Source organism: Peromyscus maniculatus, chromosome 18 (genome assembly GCF_049852395.1).
Source record: "Peromyscus maniculatus bairdii isolate BWxNUB_F1_BW_parent chromosome 18, HU_Pman_BW_mat_3.1, whole genome shotgun sequence".
Classification (NCBI taxonomy): Eukaryota; Metazoa; Chordata; class Mammalia; order Rodentia; family Cricetidae; genus Peromyscus; species Peromyscus maniculatus.
Window position 1 is genome coordinate 6,082,957 of NC_134869.1, and position 15,675 is coordinate 6,098,631.

Below are 15,675 nucleotides of genomic sequence, written 5' to 3' on the forward strand. Positions count from 1 at the left end.
TAAGGACAACTGAAGAAATGAGACCCTCTGTCTCATTCAGCTGCAAACAAGTCATGCAGACACATTCAGAATTCTAGTCTTCATGAGTCACCCATTTTAATGTGAGACATTGTGATGCCTCACATTACAGATATTCATGTTCTTATAATTAATTCCATACTTATTCTCCTGTATTAATCTCAATAAACTCATTAATTTGAGGAAATAGGAATTCCACAGTCTTCCCTGGGAAGCAGACAGATAAAGGGTAACTGATAAGTAATACAAATGGCCAACTTCTGGCTTCCTTTTTAGTTTCTGTACTGAGACAACGGCTTAGTAGGCTTTGTCTTCCACCAACAGGCTGCCTCTTCCAGCTGTCTGGTTCAGGACAGATAGGTATGTTCACAGTCAGTCTTGAACATAGTCACTTGAAGCTGCAGGTGATCACCCAGAGTCAGATATTGGGGTAAAAGCTGAAAAATCAGAGATGCAGAGTAGGAAGCCAATTATTCTACCTATCTATCTATCATCTATCTATCTATCTATCTATCATCTATCTATCTATCTATCTATCTATCTATCTATCTATCTATCTATCTATCTATCTCCCTTCCTTCCTTCCTTCCTTCCTTCCTTCCTTCCTTCCTTCCTTCCTTCCTTCCTTCCTTCCCTCTTTCTTTCCTTCCTTCCTTCCTTCCTTCCTTCCTTCCTTCCTTCCTTCCCTCTTTCTTTCCTTCCTTCCTTCCTTCCTTCCTTCCTTCCTTCCTTCCTTCCTTCCTTCCTTCCTTCTTTCTTTCTTTCTTTGGTTTTTCGAGATAGTGTTTCTGTGTGTAGCTTTGCGCCTTTCCTGGAACTCACTTTGGAGACCAGGCTGGCCTCGAACTCACAGAGATCCACCTGCCTCTGCCTCCCGAGTGCTCAGGATGGCCTTGAACTCACAGACATCTGTCTGCCTCTGCCTCCTGGGTTCTGGGATTAAAGATGTGCACCACCACCGCCCAGCTCATTCTATTTATTTTATGTACATTGGTGTTTTGCCTGTGTGTGTCTGTGCAAAGGTCCCCTGGAACTAGAGCTACAGACAGTTGGGAGCTGCCATGTGGGTGCTAGGAATTGAACCTGAGTCCTCTAGAAGAGCAGTCACTGTTCTTCACACCTGAGTCATCTCTCCAGCCCCAGCCAATACTTCTTAACCCAATGAAATACTCCACCAAAAGAGAGTAAGTACCTCTCTCACCCCACCTTATCACACTCTCTATTTGCCCAGTGACTTTCTCATATTCTGTAGGCCACCACTTAAATTATATTTGCTTATGCTGAAATAAAAAGTCATATTTCATAAGATCCTATTTGTTGAATTTGGTCTCATTTACTATTGGATGAGAGTCCTACTCAGAAATCGCTTACCTGTTCTTGGAAGTGGGAGTATTATCGCTACTGTGACCTTTGACAATTTCAGGGTATCAGGTCTCATTTTGACATCTATGATGCATTTGGTGCAGAGCTTGCATATGGTAAAAGATAAAGAACAGAGTTTCATTTTCTTGCATGCTGAAAACAATTTTTCATAATGACCGTATCTGAGACAGTATCTCAAATGCCAACATATATGTGAGATACAAATATGTGTGCAAAGTTATACTAGGTACTCACAAGTGCATTCTGCTTACCAAGTGGACCACTTTGAGGGAACCAGCCATGCAGTAATATGAGGTCAAGCTCTAACCACTCAGAGTAAGGAAGGCATGGCAATCACTTGCATTAAAATAAATTTGCAGCAGGACATATAGCCTGGCTCAAACACTACAGATTATGTGGTCATTTTCTTGGGTCCCCAGACCCATTCTCACACTAGTAAAATATAAAAAATGTAAACACAGAAGAGGACAAATGATCCTGTGGTGATGAATAATATTTAGATTGCCCCATAATTCCAGCTCTAAGTGTCTTTTTAATGATTACAATTTTCACCAAATCTAATTGTTTAATGCTGCACAGGAAGTGTAAAAAAGAGCATATATGCTGTGTTTATTGTAAAATAAACATCCTGGGTACTGTGGATGCTATAATGATGGTTATGAATGAAAATTTAACATAGAAATACCAGCTGTGTCACTTCTGGGTGTGCCTACTTCTAAAAGTGAACTCACTATACTGAATCATGTATATGTGTGTATGTGAGTTTGTGTGTAATTTTTATCATTGTGCTACCTACAACACAGATGATTTATGGAATGAGCTTAGAAGACCACCAATATACTAATGGATAAAGAAAGCATGATATACACAAGTAATGCAAGATAATTCAATAAAGAAAAACTATAGAAAAAATTAATCACATAATCCTCAAGAAAATTACTATAACTATTTATCATCAAACTTAAGAAATAGACAATTATCCAAATACAAATATCCCATATCTTCTCTCATAAATGGAATCTAGAAAAAATATCAAAGTAGGAGGAAAATTTTTGAGGAAGCGTGAGGGCACATATTTTAGATGGAGGGAGCATAACAGGTAGTGAGGGGATGTTTATGAACAAATTAGTGACTTTGTATAATTAATATGTATAGAATAATAAGATTAATTTCAAAAGTAACAAAACAGAAAAAGAATTACTTATATGCATAAGGGCTTATAGATTTTAATAAAACTAAACAAAATGACTACATTTTTACTATCTTCTAAACTTCTCTTAAAATGTTTGAATGATGGGGCTAGAGTTGGCCTCACAGAAAAACACACACTGTACTCTTTCAAAGAACCTGAGTTCAGTTTCCATCACCCATCGCAGTGATTCATAATCAAACACCAATATCTCTAGTTCCAGGAAATCTGGAGCCTCTCCTTATCTCTGTGGGAACTGCTCTCCTGTGCACATACCTCCCCCTATAAACACATATGTGGAATTTTAAAAGTATTCTCTCCAAATTTCCCTATTGAGTTTTCTGGAACCAGAGAGGCAGAGAGGGTTGCATGGATGCTGTACATGATGTCAGTTCATTCTCACACTCTCAGTTGTAAGAATAAAGGAGTGTAATTAATAAATTATAAGTACTATAAGGTCATTCTGGAACCCAGAATCCTAAAAGATTTACACCATTATATAAAATAATTGGACCACGTAAGAAATCTGAGTTGTATAAAATTGATGCAAATAAATCTGCATAAAATTTAAACATTATAAGGGCTTTCTTAGCATTTCATTAGTTTTAGTCACTGAAAGTTACAGTGTGCCTAAATTCCATCACCACATTGTCATACGTCATGTATATTTAATTAAGAAGGATTACAAAAGCTTTGAAGTTCACCATAACAAAAGACAGAATAATCTGTTTTGGCATGAATAATCTATAAACTACAAACTATTACTTGGTCTGGCTGACACAACACATAATGGATGAGCTCCAGAGGTCTGGCAGCTTCTGACATAAGTCACCAAGGAAGGAGCTCTGAGTCTAGTAGCCCATGGGCCTCCAGTGCCTAAAAAAAGCTATTCATTTTTTTTTAAAAAGATGTCTAAATAACAAGCTAGGTGAGGGGATAAATAGAATAAAAACCCAAAAGCAGACACAGAAAGACATTCTGGACAGAACCTGTGAAGTTAAAACTATCAAGACAGAAGACTCAAACTAACCATGTAATTGCATTAAACATAAAGGTCCAAATGAGAGCGAAATTGCCAGACTAGATAAACAACCACAAAAGATTTCACTCTATGATGAATAGAAAATAAATGTATGGGCAGAGTATCAGAGTAAGGAGTCAGGAAAAGGTAGAGTTCTTTAAAATGTCCTAGTACCCATGTTACCACCAAAGTAAACTGCTGAACAATAAGTTTTACTAGGGAAAGTATCTATTATGAATAACACAAATATTATAATATATATGTGTTTGGTGGAAAGGGATCAATTTACCAGGCAGACAGAACACTCCACTTGAAAAGTATTTAACTACGAATCCCCCAACCTGGATGAGAAAGTGGATGGAAACTGACAAATCCACAATTAAAATTGGTGGTGGGAGTCGACAGAACAAAAGGAGGGAAAGTCCAACAGCTTCAATTGCAAATATTCGTGGTGTAATGAGATGTTGGTCAGGTTCAAGGCCCCTGGCTTCAGTACACCATCAATGCTAGACCTGCATGAGATACAGCAGCTCCTAATGCCACTAAGATGATGGAGAGATGATGGAGAGGTGGGAAAGATGGGGGTCGGGGGAGTGAAGTGCTTTACTTTTTCTTCTTTTTAATTATTGTTTATATTGTCTCATTTATATTCCCCTTTTCTTTCCTTTGTGGGGGGACTCTAAAAGAGTGAGAGGCAGATATGGAACCGCATGACTAGGTGGAGTGGATGGAGCCTGTCTGGTGCAGGGGCCACATGTCTCTGGTGCAGAGTGATTCTTGCAAGACTGAAAAAGGGGAGAGGTGGTTGATGCTTCTCCTTTACCACATCAGATCTCAGATTATATTGAGAAAGTTCTTCCAGAGACTGATTTACTCTGGTGAAGCTCCTTTGGAATAGATCTGACTCCTGAGACTGACAGTGAGGCAGAGATTTAATGTGTAAAGAAAGTTATCCCATATGTCTCCAGACTGGAGCTCTCACATCAAGGGTAAAAAGAACCTACTGTCCTCTGATCTTCCTGTGTGTGTGGGAGGGGGTGCCAGGTCTTACCCCACTGAAGCTAAGACATCTGGTTTTTCATTTCTCACTTAAACTAGAATCTCTCCATTTCATATAGTTACTCATTCAATTAGATTACTGTGTGTTTCGTTTGAGAAATTTCAGACTTGTGTTATTTTACTTTCTTGCCCAGTGATTCTGTGCAATTCATAACTGAGATAATGCTGTTGTGAGTCCCAAACTACTCTAAAAGGTCTATCCCTGTCTGGTGCATTGCTCAGGGTTCTATTGGGTAACACCTTAAAGAATGCATTTCTATATATACAGAAGGCTATTTTTTAGTATGACTTAGAGGCTGTGGTTCAGATAATTGAACATTGGCTGGCTTGAAGGCAAAGACCAAGAATCCAGTAGTTGTTCAGTTCACTATGCTTGATCTCACCCCATCAGTAGTATAGTCTGGAATCCCAAAGAAGTTGGCTCCAATGCCAGTGAAGGAATGGACTTGCTGGCAAGGTGAGAGCAAGCAGCTAAAGAGCAAAAGCTCCCTTCTTCCATTTCTGCACATAGGCTTCCAGCACAAGGCCTGCCTGAGATTACAGGTCAGGTTTGGGGGCTCACAACACCTGATTTAAAGGTGTTTCTTTCCTCATCAAAATCCAGTTAAAAGAATGTCTTCCAACTGCAAAAACCTGGCTTCCATGTGGATCTTTTCTCTTCAAATTAAGCAAAAATATCTCACAGGTCTGCCCCTCCATTTTTGGGTCTTAGTTAATTCCAGATGTAATAAATTTGACAACTAAAAATAGCTATCACAACTGCACCCCATGCGAACTTGACTTACACAATTATATCTTTTTATGTCATGATTAATTTCCAAATGTAAAACAATAACCAGGTCAAAATAATGCCTAAACATGATATAATTATTCCAAGTACAAGGCAAACACATTGTGTATTAGACCAGCTCAAAATTATTCCTAGCATGATTTAACTGTTCCTGTACAACTGCAAACACATTATAAAGTCAGAATAAGGGGTAATGTCCCTTGAGGGACATTCTTTTAGTATCTCAAATTTAAATATAACACCAATATTCTCCCTTCATTGGAATGAATGTTTTTATTTATTTGTTTATTTTTGTTTTTACATCCTACCCAATGATTCGCCTCTGTCCTCTCCTCTCATCCCCTCCCCCACCTCCTCTCTTCCTGCTCCACATCCATTCTTCTTTCTCTTTTTTCCCTTCAGAAATGGGCAGGCCTACTATGGACATCTGCCTGTCGTGTTATATCAAGGTGTGGTGAGACTAGGCATGACCTCTTCTATTAAAGCTGGATGTATGGGGTTGGGAATTTAGCTCAGTGGTAGAGTGCTTGCCTAGCATGATCAAGGCCCTGGGTTCAGTCTTCAGCTCAAACAATCAAACAAAAGAAAGAAAGAAAGAAAGAAAGAAAGAAAGAAAGAAAGAAAGAAAGAAAGAAAGAAAGAAAGAGAAAGAGAGAAAGAGAGAAAGAGAGAAGGAGAGAAGGAGAGAAGGAGAGAAGGAGAGAAAGAGAGAAAGAGAGAAAGAGAGAAAGAGAGAAAGAGGAAGGAAGGAAGAAAGAAAGGAAGGAAGAAAGAAAGGCTGGATGTAGCAATTCAGTAGGAGGACTAGGTCCCCAAAGCAGGAGTTAGAGACAAGCCCTGCTCCCACTGTTGAAAGTCTCATAAGAGGACCAAGTTCTACAACTGTAAAATATATGCAGAGGGCCTAGGTAAGACCCATGCATGCTCCGTGATTTGTGGTTCAGTCTCTGAGTCACTATGAGCCTAGGTTAGTTAGTTCTGTAGTATGCTTGTGAGGCTCCTGACCCCACTAGCTCCTACAAAAATTTAATCGTTTATTCATTATTTTATGTGCATTGGTGTTTTGCCTTCATATATGCCTGTGTGACGGTGTTGAATCCTCTGGAACTGGAATTACAAACAGTTGTGAGTTGCATTCAATTTTTTCATTATTTTAAAAATCAATTATTTCATATGACGAGTGTATGGAAATCTACTGATCAGAATTTAAAATAATAACAAATATCCATTTACTTATTTAGAGTGGGGGGAATACATACATACATACATACATACATACATACGATAGGGAGAGAATGAACACACAATACACGCCATGCCATTTTCTCATTCTGTTCATATGGAGGTCAATGAACAAATTAGGAGGAGTAAGCTCTTTCCTTCCACCCAACTGGGCATCTCCTTGGCCGTTCCCTGGTACTTTTCATGATCAACTTGTGGCTTTCTGCCTTCGAGGATTTTCTTGTGGTTCTGAAACTTAGAGAATACCTTAATATTAAAGGGCATTGTGAAAATTTGTGCAGAATTTTATTTCAAGTGAATGATACTCTTAATAAAAGCTCACGGTAGTGGTAAGAATTTTTGATGGGAGGAGGGTTACTGTGTGTTTAGCTTGAAGAAACTGCTGGTCCAGAGTAATTAATAGAAAAAGGCAAAAGTGAAGTTACTCTGCCATGCAGGTGAGTGAGTTCACTGGAAATAACCAGTGAAAAAGCACCAAGGAAGGTTCCAGGGTGAGTCATTGAAATGCCATGATCCTTCTTGGCATTGTGCCTTTGAGAGTCTGTCCTTTGTGCCCCGTGCACTTCTCAGGTCTAAGGCTATTTGTCATTAGTGCTCTGAGACCACTGTGAACAGTTCAGTTTTCAGCATTTAACCAGTTTCAGCAATAATCACATACTTCTCCCAATATAACTTTCCTACATGGATCAAAATTTGCAAGATACTTCAGAACTTAAGTAACCTTTGTGGTTACTACATGTTTTAGAATACTAATGTCTCAAAGACTTAGTGAAAAAACATTCCAATTAGATGAATTACCTTGTATATTTCAATCTCTAGATAATCTTAAAACAAGAATTACTGAAAAGTTGATGCAAAATGACATGCACAGAACATGATATACTGAGATTCATCTTTAAATTTATATAAATGTTGCACTTCAGGATCAAATATGAACACATTCATTAATTATGCCCAGACTTTTGGCTTTATTTCATACTTGATGGCACTCAGAATATGCTATCTTAAAACATAGGGCTTGACATAGGAAGTTCTTTGAGTGGATGTATGAATGTGAGAAAGGACTCAGATCTTCCCCTGAAACTGCTTATACAACCTAGAAAGGACTTCCTGACAATTTCCTGAAGCAGGTCAGAAGCACCACATGTCTCTCCATGGAGGAAAGGTACAGCGTCACATCTGAAGACTGATGAAGGCACACAGAGAGGACATGACCCAAAAGCCCTCACTATTTGCCATTCATCTGCTTGACTCCTATTGCTTTCATTTTGACACACGTTTCATTACATTCCACTTTCCATCAACTCTAGAATAAACTCTCAGGTCTACTTCATGCTCTAAGAGGCACAGTGCTGGCCCTGAGCAATGGTGAATGCCCATGGTATGGGAGAAATGACTGGGCCCACCAGGAGTTGAGTATCAGGAAAGGCCACTGAGCAGGGAAGGGTAGAAGTATTGAAAAATATGGGGGATATATAAAGGCATTATTTTGTGGTATGTAAGGAACTCTGGTAACCATGAAGGCTATAGCCAACTCCAAGGATCAGGACCACAATGAAATCTACAGTAAGGGCCCATAATTTTGGGGCCATGAGCACCTCTGTCTCTACACATTGTAGAATTTGGGGACAGAAACCTGATATGAGACCAGATGAGTGTTTGGAAGACTCCCTTTCTTTGGTAGCCTTGTTCAGGTCTCTAGCTGCCTGCTGGGTCAGTAATTCCTCTTGACATGATCACCACAGCAGGACTGATGCGCTTTCCCCATCTCCATGTGCTCCATGGGTCACTCTGAACTGTCCTGGGATGTTACCCCACACAAAACTAAGGAGTGTTCTGGGGCTGCTGGGTGTCACTTGGGTCAGCTTTTGGCAGGAGTCTGTGAACCTTGTGGTGACTGCTATTTGGTGGAGGCATGGGGACTCTTGGGGATGGACTATTCCTGTTTGTTTGTTCATCTTGTGGAGACTTTAGGCACAAGTGAGATGGTGTCAAAGGCTTTGTTCTTGTCTTTCACACTTGGTAGTCTGGCTAGGGTTGGCATAGACCAGGGAATGAGACCTGTTCAAAGACAGTGCAGGCATGTACAGGAGTAAGAGTTGCTCTTATACTTTCATACATATCAAACAGTTTCAGTGAGAGATACCTCTTTCCATCCTTTCCCCTGATAGCTGGAAGCTCATTAAGTTGGGTCCAAGAGGGACCTCTCCAAATAAGAGTGGTGTCTGGCTGCGTACAGAGGCTTCTGAGATTCGGGGTTAGAGGCCCTCCAGGGCAAATGACAGTGAGGTGTTGAAGGATCGCAACTGATGATACATTTAATGTACCTGACTTTTTAAATTGTAAATTACAATATTTGCTTAATATTATTTGAAAATATGCACGTTTAAGGATTACTTCTTAAGCACAGGATATTCTATCCAATGACAATTAATTCTGGATGAAAAGAATCTTGAAAAAATTATCTCATGTCTAAGCGCTTGTCGGGTTTTTTTCTACCTTAGGAAGACTTGTGATGTGAAAGTTTGCACTAGGAAAGTGAATATGCTTTTCTCTTGGTAATCTCTGTTTTGTTGTGGAGTCCCTAACAAGGAACCTAAGATGGGTAGAACCAATGATTAGACTCTCCTTTAAAAAAAAAGTGCTCTCCTCTCAAAAATATCTTCTATTAGCCCCACCATAATCTGTTCTATTATGCCTTCTAAGCATATCTTGGAGGTTTGTTAATTTGAAAGTAAGAAGCCCCCATAATCTCATAGGGATTGGCAGTATTAGGGGGTGTGGCTTTGTTGGAGGGAGTGTGGCCTTGTTGGAGGATTTTGTTACAGTTGGGGAGGGTTGAGTTCTCTTATGCTCAAGCCATGCCTAGTGTCTCAGAGCACGTTTGCTTGTGGGATCAAGATGTAGCTTCTTCTCCACATTTTTCTCCTTCTCCAGCACCATGTCTGCCTGCACACCTCCTTGTCCTGCCATGATCATAATGAACTAAATCCCTGAAACTGTAAGCCACTTGATTAAATGTTTTCCTTATAGTTGTTGCTGTGGTCATGGTGTGTCTTCACAGCTCTAGAAACCCTAACTAAGACAGTAGGTATCCAACATAATTACACAGAACAATGGAATCAAAAAAGAATTTTACTTTTGGACCACCCTTTGAGCATGGACTTTGGTATAAACCAGTTCAGATGCAGAATATCTGGTAAAGGGTTGTACATTTATCTGTATTTGTTACAAATGCTTTTAGACCTGTATCATCTTTATAGACACCACTGCAGAGCAAGCCAAGGACAATCATTTCACCATGCTAAGTAGAAATCTGGGACAGCCATATGTCATGCAGTGGGTAAGAGCTGATCTGTTGTTCTACACTGAGTAGCAGCGTGAGGTCAGAAATACCTTTCTCTTGTGTTCTGCCTTTTTGCCTCCTATTACTTCAGACATGACCTTTCACCCATTGAACTAGAACTTTCCCATACATGCAGTCAGCCCACCAAAGCCATCTCCTTCCCATGCCTCTCACCCTAGTTACCTCCTTGTCTTCAAAGCCTAGTGTACTAAATGTTTCCTAAGTCTACACAGAAACATAAACTCGTCCATGCAGGAATTAACAACTTGACTTCTAGGCAACTAGAAGATGTTTTAGATAGAGACAGTAGTGGCCACTACCATCACGGAGAATGATACCTCCGGACTTATATATATTGAAGGCTGCATTATTCAGGGGAGGAAAAATTAAGATTAGTATTAATATTAAACTACTGAAATCATATGCAGTTATAAAAAAGGGTTGAAGGAAGTTTTAATATTCATTTCTAGATAATGAAAGCAAAGCTTATTTCTCATATTTCTGCTTTTTGAAAGTTACATTTTACATATTTTCTAATAGGGCAAATGCGGTGTCTCTGTTGTGAATTAAAAAGTTATGCCTTTCCAGTGGGACCAGGTCCTGTGCTCAGTGCATGAGTTGTTGGTTTGAAACTTGAGGCTTATGCAGGGATGCTTGGCTCAGCTTGGGAGGAGGGGACTGGACCTGCCTGAACTGCGTTTACCGGGTTGATCTCAATCCTCAAGGGAATCTTTGCCCTGGAGGAGATAGGAATGGAGGGTGGGCTGTGGGGAAGGAGAGGGGTGCCGGAGGGGAGAGAAAAAGGGGATCTGTGGTTGATATGTAGAATTATTATTATTTACTGTAAAATAAAATAAAAAAGTATACACAAAAGAAAATGTTATAAAAAAAAAAGTTATGCCTTTCAAAAAACATAACAGGCACTCAGAGTTGAAGGCAGAAAAGTGCTAACACAGCAAGGTGGCCACTCAGAAAGTTCTGCCGCCTCCTTGGCTGGTGTTTGGGAGTTGGGATTTCAGTTTATTTTTATATTTATATGTACATATGTATATGCAGTTAGATATGGGTGTACACATTATGTATACCATATAGATACATATAAAAACATGAACATAATCATACTCATAGCTCTGCATACAACATGCATACCATATACATGTATACAAATACCACAAAGTTTGTTTCTTTTTAATTTCTTGATATGTCAATTTATTGTATGTCTAATTTAATTTCAAAGTATATTTCTATGTGTGTGTATGTATGTGTGTGCATGCAAAGGTGTAAACAAATACATGTTGTTAAATGTATAAATGTGGGCACATGTATATGTGTATTGTATAGAAACAAGCATCTGTGTATTGTGGCACAACATTGATGGTGTCTTCATCCTTTATGATGGGGTGGGTCATGCTTGATCATGCTTCATTCTGTACATGGAACTTCCATGCTTCTAGAGCAATGATGCTGTCCAAGATGTTACTAACAATGTGTAGATGTTTCAGGATCTTCCTTAGATGGATATCTACTATTAAGTCCCTCAGATACGATTTGACACCAAGCACATGGAAGTTTTCAGTTTCTCCTTCCTCTTCCTCTGCACTTTCAGATTATAGTAAATCACCATCATCAAGTAAATCTAAAAACACTTACTGGCTATCCAGAACTTGGTGAAGACCAGGAAATTTTGGATTCCCAAGATACAGTGATGTGACTGGAAGACTCCCAGAGGGGGCTTTCCTACTGCAACTGTTACCACAGGCCTCCAGGCTGAGACAGCAAAGAGGAATCCCTGCTGGGCAACTGTATAACTTCTCTTCTTCCAGATTTTGCTCAGACAGGAAAAGCATTTCAAGCTCTGTGATTATATAGCTGGTTTAATTGAGGCCATCTTCCCAAAATCCTGTTTGGCTTTGAGGGTAGCACAATGCTTACTCTTCATCTAGAAATAACGAGAAGAATTTCCCAACAGTTTTTCTTCTATAACTGAGATTTTATTGGTTGAGAACCAATAGAACATGTTAATTCAGGTTTGCTTTCTTTCTTTTTGCATGCCACAATTCTTTTTTTGATTGCTACTGATTTTAATGATTTTTTCATTATTCTTTATTAAGAAATTTTCTACTCACTCTACATATCACCCACTGTTCCCCCCTCTTCCTTCCTCCCACCCCCAGCACTCTTTTCCAAGACACCCCTCATCCGCACATCCCCCAAATCAAGATCCCTATGGGGAGTCAGCAGAGCCTGGCACACTGAGCCTAGGCAGGTCCAAGCCCCTTCCCACTGCACCAAGGCTGTGTAAGGCATCACACCACAGGTACCAGCTTCCCAGAAGCCTCCCCATGCACCAGGGACAGATCTTGATCCCCCTACTGGGTGCTCCCCAAACAGTTTGAGCCAAACGACCATCTTCTGTATCCAGAGGGCCTAGTCCAGGTCCATGGGGCCTCCACAGCCACCAGTCCACAGTTCATGGGCTTCCACTAGTGTGGACGGTCATCTCTGCACATCCTCCCATCATGATCTTGACACCCTCACCTTCAGAATCCCTCCTCTCTCTCATCAATTGGATTCCCTGAGCTCAGCCTGATACCTGGCCTTGGATTTCTGTATCTATCTCCATCAGTCACTGGACAAAGGCTCTATGATGGCAGCTAGGTTATTCGCTAGACTGGTCACCAGAGTAGACCAGTCCAGGCACCCTCTGGACCACTGCCAGCAGACAAAGGTGGGGTGATCTTTGTGGATTACTGAGAGCCTCCCCAGCACTTTGCATCTTTCTATTCCCATGATGTCCTCATCTATCATGGTATCTTCCTCCCTGCCCTCCCACTCTGTCCCTGTTCCAGCTTGACCCTCCCATTTTTTATGTTCTCATCCCCCACCCTCGCCCACTGCCACCCTTTCCCACCCACTCTGCTCATGTAGATCTCATCCACTTCTCTTTTGCAGGGTCATCCATGTGTCTCTCCTAGGATTGTTCCCTGTTAGCTAGGCTCTCTGGAATTGTGGGTTGCAGTCTGGCATGCCACAATTCTTAAGTGTAGGTTTCCATCCTCAATAAGATAGAGGAATGGAACACTGTGATACCTTGACTAACTCCTCAGATCATTAAGATGCCTCCTTCCGACTACCCTTCAAATGTCATGTTAGGGCAAGAAAAAAGCATCCATGGTAAAAAGAATAAAAAGGAAACTCAACACTAAGGAGACTGAGTTAGAAGGACTGCTGGAAATCTTGAATCCTTCAAGGCACCTTTTCTAATTACCAGTCCAAAGATATCTGCACAGCTTGACCACCTTTGTGTTTCTCTGAGCAGAGTGAAGCCTGGCCTCTGTGACACTCCATAAGGAATCATTGACATAGTTACATGTGTGCCCTTGACAAGTTGGCAGCTCACACTATTAAAGTGGCCTGTGATTCACAATAATAATAATGTGAGCAGTAATCAATTTCTGGTAAGTCAGTGGAGACATTCTTTTTGGAAAGACCTGATCGCACAACAGTGTGTGGAGATGACAGGGAGCTTTCTTGAAAGTGATCACAAAGGCATGGTTCATTGTTCCAAGGGTTTTCAAGACAAATAAGATTTTGAGAAATGTTTCCATAGCAAAGACCAGAGGAACACCTTCACAGTGAATGCCATGAATGCCACACAGGGGAGGACACCAGGCCCACACTGCATAAGAGGCCACATGAAGATCTCCACAACCCTCATGTGCCTATCAAGGCAGTCACTAGATCAATAGAGGACCAGTCTCTGCTGTTATATTAACTGCCTGTGATATGCCTTCATGGGAGTAGACCACAGAAGGAAAGAAAGGCAGCAGAAACCTTGTTGAGAGTCTATTATGTTATCTTTACTGAGAAGCAACAATATTCCACATGAGCTCATGGTACCTCTTTACCATGCCTACAGTCACCAATGCAGCAGCAATGACTCTCCCAAGTACCACTGTCTCCTCCTTACTTCACTTTTCTATTTGTGTAATATGTAGTTTATTTCATCTGGACTCTGTGCTGTGTGTATTGGTGTCTGCACCTATTTCCCTTGGAAAGAGCCAATGTTCCTCAGAATATACTTGAGATGTAAGGGAAGGGAAATAAATACAGTCCTACATCAATATGCACATTTTTTTCAGAATGGCTGAGCATAATCTAAGGCTAATTATACATTACAAAATAGCTTCAGATAAACCTGGAGTCCAGAGTATCCATTGCTTCAACCCTAAAGAGAAACAGGTACCACACAGTCCCAGAATATCAATGTAACCAGGCTTAACTCTAACACAAAAACTGCCTAGATACTGCTATACCCTCAAAAGTAGCCCAGGCCAACATGGTCCCTGAAAAAATCCATGCTAAGCACCTAAAGTGTAAGTAGACCAGGATTAAACATTAAACCAAAGATGTCAAGAGACAAGTATTCCAAGGCCTAAGGATGAACCTGATGATGACCAGGAATAAAGCCTAAATTAACAAAGGCTTTCCCTTACCCAGAAAGGCCAGCAACCAACCCTAAGTTTAAAGTGCCAAACCCTGACCTAAAAGAAGCTTGCACCAAATTCTGAAGCTGAATAAACTCTGGCCCAGAATAAAAACAGAGGTATCCCTGGGCCAGTCCATTAAGCAGAAGAGCCAAGGCCAGAAGAGAAGGAAAAGTAACAAAATGAAATGAAACAAAGAGAAAAGAAAAGAATATCCATGCCTAACCTTGACTATAAAGAGAGCTGGCCCCATCCAAGAGGGAAATGTGTCCTACCCTATCACTCAGAAGAAAAATATCTGGCCTAAAGAATGCAAAGGAGAATATCCATGCTTCAACTTTACCTGGACTGATGCCAGGGCCCTCACCAAGATGAGAAGTTGGCTTCAGCATAACTCTGACCCTGAAGCCTGTGCCAAAACTAAGAAAGGATGTGTGCCCAGACCAATCCTTCAAATGAAAGAGGCCAGGGCATTCCTCCCATTTTTTTGTCTTTTCCTCTACACAAGCCTCTACCTTCTTCATGTTGTTATTCATAAGGCTGTTTTCTTCTGCTTCTTCCAATTTTTGATGTTCAGGTCTAGATGTTGGAGGCAGGCTAGGTTCTGGTGGTGCTGTATTGCTCTTCATTTTGTTGTATGTACTTCTGCCTTGATGTCTGCCCATCTCCCTGTGGTTCGTTCTTGGTCTCATCAACACACTTGGTTCAGACAGAGCTGACAGATTCAGGAAGTCTCTCTCTCTTGTCCCGATGGGAGCTCTCTTGTCCAAATGGGAACTCCGGGACAGGATGGAAGCTCTTACCTGGATGGGAAGTCCGGGGCAGGGTGGGAGCTTTTGTCCAGACAGGAAGTCCAGGGCAGGATGGGTGCTCACTACCCCCACATCTGACAGAGGACTGATATACAGAATATATAAAGAACTCAAGAAATTAGACATCAAAATGCCCAACAGTTCAATTAAGAAATGGGCTATAGAACTAAACAGAGAATTCTCAACAGAGGAAACTCAAATGGCTGAAAGACATTTAAGGAATTGCTCAACATCCCTAATCATCAGGGAAATTCAAATCAAATTGACTCTGAGATACCACCTTATGCCTGTCAGAATGGCTAAGATCAAAAACACTGAAGACACTTTA

General features: G+C 40.7%; 1 protein-coding gene across 12 annotated transcripts in view; it reads right to left on the reverse strand.

Annotated features, from left to right (window-relative positions):
- LOC143269257 (disks large homolog 5-like) overlaps nt 1-15,675 on the reverse strand; it is a 250,098-nt gene that overhangs the window by 168,186 nt on the left and 66,237 nt on the right. For 3 of the 12 annotated variants that reach the window (XM_076554342.1, XM_076554341.1, XM_076554340.1), the window contains 2 exons: nt 11,699-11,987; nt 1,390-1,486 (listed from right to left, as the gene is read on the reverse strand). The exons of 7 other annotated variants lie outside the window; for them this stretch is intronic. The gene's annotated coding sequence lies outside the window, so the exon portion shown is untranslated. Of the gene's footprint in view, nt 1-1,389; nt 1,534-11,698; nt 11,988-15,675 lie in introns of all 12 variants that reach the window. 2 more of the 12 variants (XM_076554353.1, XM_076554343.1) reach the window with 2 other exon arrangements.